The sequence below is a fragment of the Quercus robur genome, chromosome 1 (genome assembly GCF_932294415.1).
Source record: "Quercus robur chromosome 1, dhQueRobu3.1, whole genome shotgun sequence".
NCBI lineage: Eukaryota > Viridiplantae > Streptophyta > Magnoliopsida > Fagales > Fagaceae > Quercus > Quercus robur.
Window position 1 is genome coordinate 39,632,096 of NC_065534.1, and position 12,267 is coordinate 39,644,362.

The following is a 12,267-nucleotide window of genomic DNA, read 5'->3' on the forward strand; positions in this document are numbered from 1 at the left end:
ACAGAGAATAGAGAAATCAAACTTGAGAGCTTGAACCTAAGAGAGAGAGAGAGAGAGAGAGAGAGAATCATAGATCTGAATTGGTGAGGGTGAGTAGGCAATATTAGCAAAGATTGACAACAATGAGCAAAGATTGGCGACGAGCAGAGATCAGTGAAGAGTAGAGATCGTTAGAGGAGAGAGTGAGACTTTATAGTCCGGTCAGGTCAGGTGGCTTAAGTTTTGGAAGAAGAGACCCGCTGCCAACTTGCCGGAATCAATTTTGGAAAGTAAGGACCCGCCGTCGACCACCGGAGTAGTCGGATTAGGTGGCAGATGGTTTAGGTCTGGTCGGCTAGGTGGGTCGTTCTGCAGGTTGTTTGGACATCCTTAGACACATGTGCATATTTACAAAAGTTGCTGCAACTTAGTTTGCAGCAAATCCTTACCCATTATCTAAACTACATAATTTTCTTGAGATGAACTTAAGATTATCATTGATAAACCTTATCCAATTCTCTCATTTTTCAGAATACTTAGTGATGGGTATTTTACTTCTAATAAAATAAAAGAATAAGAATAGTACCATTATGGGAAAGGCATTCCAAGCTTTTCATGTGTCCAAAATATGCTAGCTTTTCTCAAACCCATAATATGAAATCCACTTGAATCATTCACAGTGAATCTGTCCTGGGACTCTCCATCACTAATGCCAGAAAGAGCCTTAGCAAGTGGCTCTTCAAATTATAATTTTGATAAAAAAAAAATGTCCTATGGATAAATGTTTTATCTTTGGGACCAAAAGCATGAATCAAACATATTGTAGAATTTAATAATAATAAAAAATACTAAGGCTGTGTTTGGTTGCTGTAAAACGTTTTCCGAAAAATACATATTTTCCGGAAATGCTATTTTCCGGAAAAAGAAAACGTTTTCATGTGTTTGGCTGTCACAAAATTCATTTTACGGAAAATTAATTTTGGTGTTTGGTTCATTCAAACATTTTTACAGAAAATGCATCAAATCCGACAAGAGAAACAAAACGCTCGTCCGACGAGCGTCCGACGAGCGGCGCGATCGACGATCGTGATCGCGCCGCTCGTCGATCGACGAGCACGCTCGTCGGACGTGCACCGCTCGTCGATCGAGTGGCGCGATCGACGATCGCGAGCAAACACGTGGGTTTTACGGAAAATGATTTCTGGAAACGGTTTTCACCCAATTCAAACACAGCCTAAGTGTAAGGACCAGAAAATTTGGTGGGCCAAGCCCACTTAGAGTAGTGGGTTGTGCAATTCAACCCTGGCCCAAATCAATAAAATTTGTAAGAGGAGGAAACGAACAACAGAGGGCTTTGCCCGAGGACAGGTGTAGGGAAAAATAAGATTTGTATTAAGAAATAAATGAGTATCAAGCTCTCCACAAGTTCTCCCGAGGAAACTAAGTTTGCATAAAAAGTAATATTGTTCATTCTCTTCTCTCAATGTTCTTCCTTCTTCTTTTTTCTTTTTTTTCTCGATACCTTTTTCAGTGCTCTCTCCTTTCCTTATATACTTCTCCCTCCAACATATCTCCACCATCCATTCTCACCTAACCTCTCTCCTTTTTTGACACTTGTTGCTTTTAACATCTGAAGAAGATGGTGGAAGGAATCTGCTTAGTTGTGGCTTACACTGTTCAGGTCACTTTCTCATAAATGCAGCTGATAAAGCTGTTGTCTACCATTTAATGCGAATGCAACAAGCTACACCAAACCAGAAGCTTCCTTACTGTCCACTAACTTCCATTCTCTCCAGACTCTAGCTCCCTCTTAGAATACTACAGAGTACCTTGATCCATTTCTTCCCTTCCTCAGGCGGCTTTCTTCCTCGGGCCCAGGGCTTACAGCATTCCCACACCAATGTTGCGACCCTTTCAACCCTTTGGATAGTCTAGGGGATCCCTGCCTGAGATTCAACAACCTGGACATTGAGAGCAGGTTCCACAACTACTTCAATAACTATGGGCTCAAGATCCTTAGCACCTATGTCAGCACCTGCAAAAGCAGATAAAGTCAAAAAAAGGGAGGAGGAGAGAAAAGAGGAAGAAATAAAGATGGAAGGGAAAGAGAAAGCTAAAAAACTAGTATCAATTCCCTGTGATAGAGCCTCCTCATGATAGGGGCAGCCATGTTAGCTATTATGGGAGGCTCCTCCTCTTGCCCCTCTGACTTCTCAAAAGACTCTGCGGAAGAGCATAAGTGCCCGTTTGGTTCCACTTTTTGAGCCCAAAAAGGGCGTTTTCAAAAAAGCTCAACCAACACTTGCGTTTGGTAAGCTCAAAAACGCAGCTTTTTTATAAAAGTTGCGTTTTGAACTTTTATAAAAATTGAGTGCAAAACGCGGAAGGAATATGGACCCTCAGGGGTCCATAAATCAAAACACGCTATGCGCGTTTTGTATATTACCGTTGCAATAACCAAAAAGACCGAAATACCCATCAATTCTCTCACGCCCTCATCTCTCATCTGTGTCTTTTTTCTTCGTCTTCTTCCTCTTCGTCTTCCTCTGCTTCTTCACCGATCTACCCCCACAATCAACAAAACCCATTTCAACCTTTGATATTCCGAACACAGAATGAACAAAACCAAACCAAAAATAACTCAAAATCAACACAAAAACAACTGAAAATCAACTCAAATCCGGAAAACTCATCCCAAACCCAACTCAAAATCAACCCAAAATCCATAGAAAAAAAAAACCAAAATCCCAAAATCCTTATGTTTCAATCATCTTCATCTTCATCATCATCATCATCATCATCATCATCTTCTTCTCTGGAGTGTGAAAAAAAAAGAATAAAGGATGAGTTCTGGCGATGGTTCCGATGTGTTCCGATTTGAAGTGCTAAGAGGAAAAGAAAAAAGAAAAAAAAAAGAAGAAGAAGCAAAGCTGTGTTCTGGACCGAACTGCTAAGAGGAAAAAAAAAAAAAAAAGAAGAAGAAGAAGAAGCAGAGCTGTGTTCTGGACCGAACTGCTAAGAGGAAAAAAAAAAAAAAGAAAAAGAAGAAGAAGAAGCAGAGCTGTGTTCTGGACCGAACTGCTAAGAGGAAAAAAAATGAAAAAAAGAAGAAGAAGCAGAGCAGCTCTGGACCGAAGTGCTAAGAGGCAAAAGAAAAAAAAGAAAAGAAAGAGAGATGGGAAAGAAAGAGAGATGGGAATGTTCTGGACTGATAGAGAAAAGAAGGAAAAAGGAAAAGAAAAGAGTGTGGTTACGTGGGTGGATGAGAAAAAAAGAGGAGAAAAAAAAAAGAAAAAAAAAAGGAAGTAGAGCCACGTGTGTGGAGAGAAAAAAAAGGGAGAAAAAAGAAATTATATCATAATATTTTCACAATATTTTTACAATAAATTTTAAGGTAGGCTATTATTAGCTAATATTGGTGAGAAAAAAACAATTTTTTTAGAAAGAGAAAAAAATAATTTTAATAGTATGTTAAAATTAAAATTATTATCAATTTTTATTACAATATTTTTACAATACTTTCACAATAAATCTGAAGTGGTAGGTTATTATTAGCTAATATTGGTAAAAAAAAAATAATTTTTTTAGAAAGAGAAAAATTGATTTAAGTATGATGAAGTAATTGATTTAAGTATGAAACAAACTCACATAAAAAAAAAAGTATGAAATAAATTCCCTTATATATACATTGTCCTTTTTGGTCATTTACTCCTCAAAAAACCACTTTTATAAGTGCTAGCCAAACACTCAGCGTTTTCATTATGTACTTTTTAACAGCTTTTTGAAACTCCACTTTTTCATTATGCACTTTTACAAAACTCCACTTTTTCATTATGCACTTTTTCAAAAAGCTGAACCAAACTCACCCTAAAGCACGTTGGAGAAAAGGTGAAGAAACCTTGGCAAAATTGTTAAAGGAAGGGAAGGACGCCAGGGGCTTTGCCATAAAAGGGAAAGGCAAGGGAAGAGTATGGAAAGAGAAAAGGGAAAGATGTGAACTAAAAAAGGGGGAGAAGGATAACTAAGCAATACACACCTTCAGAAGTCTCTGACTCCAAGGAAGGGGCTATTTCAGGGGTGGACTGGGTGCTGGCTTGACCTAAAAGAAGCAAAGGGGAAAAAGGAGAAGAACTTTTAGGGAGAAAGGATAAGCGAAATAGGAACATATGCTAATAAAGGACGGATGAGGCTTACCTGCTCGGGTAGGTGAGGATGCACCTCCCAAAGACTCCTTGCCCAATGCAAACTCAGTTATGGGCTTAAGTGTCATAGTTTTAGTAGAACTAGGAGTCTGCATGGGCTTGGGATCTTAGGCAGTAAGAGGTTGGAGAGTTTCAGGATCCTGGACTACTGAGGAAACAGAAGGCGGAATAGGCTGGGCATCCTTTACTGCCTGCCTGACTTCCTCAACCACGCCACCACTAAGGGGCTTCTTCTCCACACCTAAGGCAGTAGCAAATTAATTTGTCACCACTTCTTTCGCCATAGCACCACCGGTCACAAAAGGAGGCACCTCGACCTATCAAAGAAAAGAAGAGTAAGAAGAAGTAAGTGGAAAGACATCAAAAAAAAAAAAAAGTATATACACAGCACCAAAGGAACAGAGAAAGCAAACAATAAAAGGCACAAGGGGAAGAAGGCCATACCATATCATCACCAGAGGATTGACTTTTACCTCCCTTAGGGTCCGACTTGCGCTTGGACTGCAAAAGGGGAGTGACCATCCATCAGTTAAAAAAAAAAGGGAGAGACATAACAAGAACAACAAACTAGGATAGGCAGATGTCAAAAAAAAAAGAAAAGGAAAGAGGCCTTGCCCTTCTCTCTCTCTATAAGCTTTTCAATGGTCTTATGTCTCCTACGGGTACACCCAAAAGGTCCTAAGGGAGACTAGGGTATGGTGGCAACCTCAATTTGGTAGAACTATTTAATCAGACAGGGCACCTAAGTTGGTGTTCTCCTTGAGAGTTCAATCCCGAGTTCGCCTGCGATTCTGTGTTGGCTTTTTTCCTTAGCTCCCTGGGGAATACCTTTGATCTACATAGGGGAGATGAAGGCAGCTTAGTGTATTTGGCTTGCATCAGTCCCTCATGGCTTCTAGTACCTTCATCAAGTGGTCCCAGGTACACCCACTACTCAGCACACCGAGTTCTTAGGCAGTTCGGTTTTGACCAGGACATCCCGTCGATGTTCAAGGAGGTAGTTCCTTCTCTCCCTTCCATGGATCTATTTCTAAGGTCCCAAGCTTTTTCTTATCAGTCATGGAGGAGCCCTTAATTTGTGGTGCCAAACTCCTAATAGGGAGTCTTTGCTTCTAGTGGCTTTGCTGGCTACTGGAGAAGACTCCAGAAGTCTTTCTCAGATTTTGTTGGTTTTGGAAAGATTGGGAGGGTTCCTGATCCTAGTCTTTTCTCTGCTCCTACCTTCAACAAACATCCGGTCCTCCCTACTGTTGGCATTGTGTCTATTGCCATAAGTAGCAAAACAGGATTTGCGGAGTGGCATGCCTCTAGGGGTGGGTGGGTATGTTACAGAAATGATTTTCTTGATGCTTGGTCAAGGTGTGACCTTATTGCGGGCACTTCTTCTGGTGTGCCAATTGTTGAGGTCTAAAAAGTCACAATACCTAGGCCCAAAGAAATAGGCGCAAGGAGCTACGGAAAAAAAGAAGAAATGGTAAGTCCAAGAGGCTTGGAGCCCAAAAAACATCAAGAAGAAAAAAGGGCAAACCCAGAAGCTTATGAGAAAAGAAGAAAGAAAAAAAGAAAAGAAGCCCATGTTAGAGGATTGAAGAAGAAAGCTGAGCCGGGATCCTCAGAGACTGCCAAAAAGGCTCGGGATCCCCCAGGCGTGTAAATACAGTCAAGAAAAGATTAAGACAGTTCAAAAGAAAATGACAAAAAGGAACACAAGAAACAGAGGAGAGGGCACGTCCTTCTCAAGTGTCAAATGACCCAGCAAGAAAAAGAAGAGAAAAATCAACGACTTCTCATAGCGCAAATGGGTAGCACCTCGAGGAACCAGAATGAAGAAGTATAAAAAAAGGAGTAGCAGCAAAAGACTTTCAAACTGGCAGAGTGGGATTTTGCCCGTTTGAGAAAAAGATAAAGAAGAAGGACGACCAAAAGTTGGATCGTGAAGAACGTGACCTCAGCATATTCCGAAATAGGTAGTCAGCCATGGTCTTTCAAAGAAACAAAACTAAAAGGAAGGGAAGAATGAAGAACAGGGAAACTAAACCTATTGGGCGATGGGCACAACACATACTCTGGTACCTAGAAGGCAAAACATGGGAATCAATAGTTCCCCTGGGACTCCAGAATAACACTATAAAAAGGGGGAAAGGATTGCGAAGAGAGGCAGAGATTTGTGGATGGGAGAATCATTGTGAAAATTCTATCGAGAAGAAAAAACTCAGAGAAAATTAGTAAAATTACTTCCCGATATCCTAGAGAAAGCCATTATAACACATACTCGGATTCAAAAAGAATCAAACTTTGCAAGTCTTAAAGGTTAGAATAACCATTTAAGACTGTAATTTTTGAGCTTGCTTGAACCTTGTATCACGTCTTAGTGAGCATACTGTAATCATAATAAAAAAAAATCAATGAAATATTCTCTACTGATTTGAGGATCCCTAACCATTACTTTGTGCTTTTACTATTTTGTTCTCTGCATTACTTGAATGTTTTGATTGTTGTTCAATACAAATATCCTTGTTTGTTAGTTTATATGTATTGTAGGAAGCATGCCCTGTGCACCACTTGATTCTTAAACAGCCCTTTAGCTGCGGTGAATCAAAACCCAGTCCACCAAACTACAGGTACTCGGCCCAGGATCCTTGGGCCTGAGTGCTAGAGAAAAAGGACTTTCACACCAATCAAGATAGGGGTGGTAAAGGCAATTGGTGTTGCCATTACCACCCCTCTCTTGATTCTTATCACCAAACACTAGGAGAAGAAAATTACTGACCACATCCTCCAAAGTGATAGTGAGCTCACCAACCAAAAAGAAGAATGTGTGGAGAGAAGGGCACCAATGGCGCACCAAATGTCTAAGGCCCTTGGCATCCCTAAAGCCTTTAAGGTTCCTGAAAATCGGTACTGATTTTAGGATCCTAGCACACTCCAAACAGCTGACGAATTCACCATCAAAAAGCTCTCTATCCACCCAAATGGGCCAACTAGTAATCTTACCTGGGACGAAGTCGAAGAAAATAGGAACTGCCTCATGAGATCCTCACCTAATTTGCGAATCTAAAATCTCCCTTGGATTTGGAACCTAAGCGGAACTAGCAAACCCAAACTGGCAAAGAACACCTAGGTATGAGGGGAAGGAAAGGCCTCGCCATGAGATACTTGAGGAAAGAATAGGCTAGGGGTGTACCAGAGATCCTATAAAGGGAAGGTTGGGCACTCCACAACCTCCTGCACCTCGCTCTGTGCAGACCCAGAAGAGCTTTCACTTTCAGAAGGGCTGGGAGTACACTCCCTCCTTTTTCCTGAGGAAGAAGAGGCCATGGAATGGTAATGCAATAAGAAACATGGAAGTTGAAGAAGTGAAGGACAAAGGAGAAGGAACAGAGAAACAGAAGCTAGAAGAAGGAAGATAAGGTTGAAAATAAAATCTCTGAAAATGAAAAGACGGTTTGATGTAACGACAATAATGGCACAGGGATAGTTAGAGAAAATGATGTATAGCAAGACACGCCAGTTGCCAATATTTAATTTTTTATAAAAGAGAGTTATTGGTAGTTATTAATGGGAGTTAAGGGGAACGAAAAAGGTGGATGGGGAAGTTTTACTCAAACATTCAACTACCACGTTCCATACAAAGAGGGGGAGTTGTTAAAGAAGTGTAACGCGTAAAAAAAAAAAAAAAAAAAAGGGATAGTATGGAAAAGCAGGATCCTAAGGGAAGGAGAAAAGGGACCCTGAAGCCAATTGAAACAGTAAGGAAGGAACTCCTATAGAAGTCAAGAGTCTGGTCTACTCATGCGTAGGTTGCAGGCAACCCATGAGCTCGAGGGGCTAAATGTTGAGGTCTAAACAATTACAATATTGCACCAAGGCTCAAAACAACACAAAAGATTGAAGTATAGAAAAAATAAAATATTTGGGCCTTCAATAAAGAAAAGGGGGGAGAAGCCCAAACCCATTAAGGATCATAGGGAGGAACCCAAATCCATGAATAAGCAAGTTTCAAATCCCATGAAACAAAGGGAAGAAGGAAGCCCAACCCGCCAAGGTCAAAAAATTGCTGGGGAGCTAAAGGGGTCAGAGGGCCTGGGAACCAACAACTCATGGGCAAGTGCCTGGTAACTCAGGGAACCCAGAAAGAAGAACTAGGAAGGAAGGAGGCTTAGGATCTTTCGGCCTAGTAGAAAAGAATCAGCTCACCTGGGAAAAATGACAAAAGGGAAAGCAGCCAAAAGGTGGGTCTAAAAAAAAAAAAAATTTGTGGGATCTAGAAGCCTTGGAGAAAGAAAGAATAAAAAGCCAGCTTTCTAGGACCCCCCCAGAACAGGAAAGTTAGCAAGAGGCTTTTTGAAGAAGGAACCTCAAAAGAAGAAAATAATGAAGAAAGAGGAAAGGACCAGCCACCAATATTGCTAGCACAACATTGGTTTTGGTACCCAAGGGAGCAAATTGAGGGAATCAGTGGTATCCCGGAAACCCTAGGATGGCTCTATAAAAGGGGAAGCAGCCAACAATGAAAGAACATTCAGCAACAGTGAATTAGAGTAAAATCCTTGAGAAAACTCTATCAAAATTCAAAAAATGAGAGAAAAGAGAAGGAAATACCGCCCGGTATCCTCAGCAGCCACTAGAGAACACACTTGAATTCAAAGGGATTCAAACTTTGCAAGTTTTAGAAGCCTGAAGAGCCATCTAAGTCTATAATTTTTGAACTTATTTGGACTTTAACACGTCCTAGTGAGCATAGTGTATTACACAATCAAGAAAGTAATGATGTATCTTACATTGTTTTAAGGATCCTTAACGCTTTATTTTGTGTCCTTCTTTACTACTTCTTTCCTTTGCTATTTCTTACTGTTCAATGCATATATTTCTTGTCTGTTAGCATGTATGTGTTGTAGGATTCGTGCTCTGTGCACCACCTGGTTCGAAATCAGCCCAATTACCTATGGTGAACCAAGCTCAGTCCCTTAAAATAATCAGTATTGGGCTCAGGATCCTTGTTTCTACTTAGATCTGTATCCTAAAAAAAAAAAAAAAAAAAACCCACACACAAGTTATAATTTAAAGTTTGAAATTAGGTTTGTCCAAATCCAACCGAAATCTGCCAACCCGCCAGAACTATCTAGCCTAGAATCGAGACTCAACAAATTCACTCAGTGCAGTTGTCGGCAGTAGTTGAGGAGTTTGAAATCCAACAAGTAGCAAGTTAAGTGGTAGTTTAGGAGTTCGAAATAGTAAACTAATCCGACTAACCCAAAAGCATAAAGCTCACCAAAAACTTTTGATCTCCATCAACCATCGCCCCCCCTCTCTCTCTCTCTCTCAGCACCTTAAATTTGGAGAGATCTCAACTAGATCCATTGAGATCCATCAAGATCTCTTTGAGATTTGGCAAGGTCTCAACGATATCCAACTAGATCCGACAACCAAAACGACCATTGTCTCACTGCTACTCATTTGTCAGTTTGGACCGAAACTAGACATTGTCCATCCAAACCAAAACTGACTCGACTTGTGGTTAGTGGTGGTTGGTGGTAGGTCTCTTCATCAACCACTCAATGTGAGCGGGACGATTCTAGGTTGCAGTGGCCACTCCAGAAATGGTTTTGAGGGTGGTCATTAAGAAACTTAAATTATATAAGATCTAATAAAAAGAGAACTTCATATATTAATGACAAAACACACACACACACAAACATGCAAACACTTAAAGTCTTACAATTTATTTCTATGAATTTTCTTATTTTGAAATCACTACATAATAGTCTCATTATCAATGTTGCAAGCTACATCTCTTTTAAAATTTTAGTTAAATAAAATTTTTCTTTGACTTATTTTTATGTAAGAACCTAATGTGTTGTTAAGAAGACTAAAGTTTAAGGACAAAGTTTGGCTACAAACTAAGTTGTAGCACAAAGCTACAACTCTTACTAAACAAACTAACATAGCTACATATTTTGCAAATCTAACCGTTGAATTGCATGTTCTTTATGTTCTTAAAACACATATTAAGTTTCATGTCAATCAGATGTTATTTACTATTCAATACACTTATTTATTATGTATTTATTGATCTTTGATTTTCTTGAAATTTTACAAGTATGGAGGATATAAGAAGAAGATATAATTAAATAATAGATTTGTTAAAATTCACAATTAATTAAAAAAAATTTTTGAATAGAGTTGTAGCCTTAACTTACAATAAAGTTTGTTGCCAAATTTTATCCAAAGTTTAGTTATGTTGGGCATAAAAAAATTTAAGGTTGTCACAAAAAAATTTTAAGGATTAAAAAATTATAAATTTTTATAATTTATACATAATAATTGTTATTTTTTCCAGGTCAGGGTAGTCCTATGACCACCCTAGACTCTATGTAGAGCCGCCAGTGTTGGGTTGAGCACAAACCCAACTTGAATCGACTCGTAAACAACCCTATTTGAGATGTACAAATGGTCACTATATTTTTTTATAATCATATTATGAGTTTAACAAAAATCTACATAAGCTATATTTAGGTTGATCTAATTATTGAAAAAATCATTAAAACGGGAATTAGGTGAAATTTTGACAATGAAAAGCTACAACGGAACTTGTTTATTAAAAAGAAAAAAGAAGAAAAAAAAGCCCTAACAAATAAATACAATAGAATAAATGTTCTATCTTTTTAATTATGTACTTTTTGACATTAAAATACCATTTAACATTCATAATTAAGAGTGGCATTTTATTGTCAAAATTGGTCATATATATATATATATATATATTTTGTGTGCGTATGCAATTAATGTGTATCTATATATATACGCAAGTATATGCAATCAGATCTATGATATTTACATTCTCAAAAAAAAAAAAAAAAATTCTATGATATTTAAATTCTCTCTTTTCCACTACTTAAAATCTCACTATATTATTGTAAGAATTGGGCCATTTTGTTGTGGTACTTTGGGTTAAGTAATGTGTTTGAATTTAGTGAAAGAATATACTTAAAGTATGTGTGTTTAGCAGTTAATTTATTTCTTTAAAAAAAAAAAAAATCTATGATATTTAAATACCCCTTCCTCCTCTTTGAAGTCAAATCTTGACTCCACCTACACCTTTACAGCTATTAAATATTAAACTTAGTGAAAGTGCTGAATTTGCACTAGCAGTGTATCAGGCAGGAGAAAAAGTCTAAATTCATGGGCAGTAAGGTAGCCATATGTGTTGTGCCAAAAAGCAGAAGTCTCTTAAAACATGGAAAGGATATTCTAATAACCCACATCTAAGACAGGCTTGAAGATTTGCTGGGGCATGCTGAAAGATAATGCTACTGGTGTAGTGGCTATTTTGTTAGGACACACACACACACACTTCCAGATGAAAACAAGTAATTGTTGGTGGTCCAGGAACTTTCCATAGCCATGTCTAAGAATATTCCTGCACTAAAGATTGGGACTTAGGACATCAGAAAATTGTAAGCTGAGTTTATTAAATGTGAAGGCCATAGTCTTTTATCACTGTTTGATGATGAGCTTGAGGAAGAAGTATTATAGCTCAAAGAGTTTCAGTGATGTTTTGAGGTAGATTAAAAGGCAGTCTTCGGATATCCCATTAAAAGTCATGTGCAGTAAGAGGTCCCTCGATACAGTCTCTTATAGGATGACTTCAAAGTGTGGGAATTATTGGTTAGTCTCCAATCTAAATTGACTGAAAAGGTTTTTGTCCTTTTGTTGTTAATGAAGTACTTTCAGATTCCCAATGCCATAGTATCGATCATGGAATTTAAAGGATTGTCCTTACCTAATTTGGGCATCCCAAATGGCCTGCAATGTCAAATTAAAGTCACTGTTTCTCCAATGCTCTAAAGTGGCACCTAACTGGAACATGCATTATCTAGTCATCTCTGCATACCGCATGCCTTATCTATCATTTGATTTGAACGCCACGCATTTCTCATTTGAAAATTTTTTGCCTACCACTGAAACTAGTGACATGACTAACTGCAATTGGAATCAAGCTCAGCCATTTATATACTGTATCACTTCCCTTGCTATGTTTCACACCTATAAGTTCAATTAAATTGCAATAATGCCCACAAGTACG

General features: G+C 38.6%; 1 long non-coding RNA gene across 1 annotated transcript; it reads right to left on the bottom strand.

The window, feature by feature from the left end:
* Positions 1 to 1,350: 1,350 nt before the first annotated feature.
* On the bottom strand, positions 1,351 to 3,222 carry LOC126689702 (uncharacterized). Its single transcript, XR_007644590.1, has 2 exons — positions 2,426 to 3,222; positions 1,351 to 2,014 (listed from the first exon to the last, which is right to left on the bottom strand). It is a non-coding gene; the product is annotated as an uncharacterized LOC126689702 (long non-coding RNA).
* Positions 3,223 to 12,267: the final 9,045 nt, after the last annotated feature.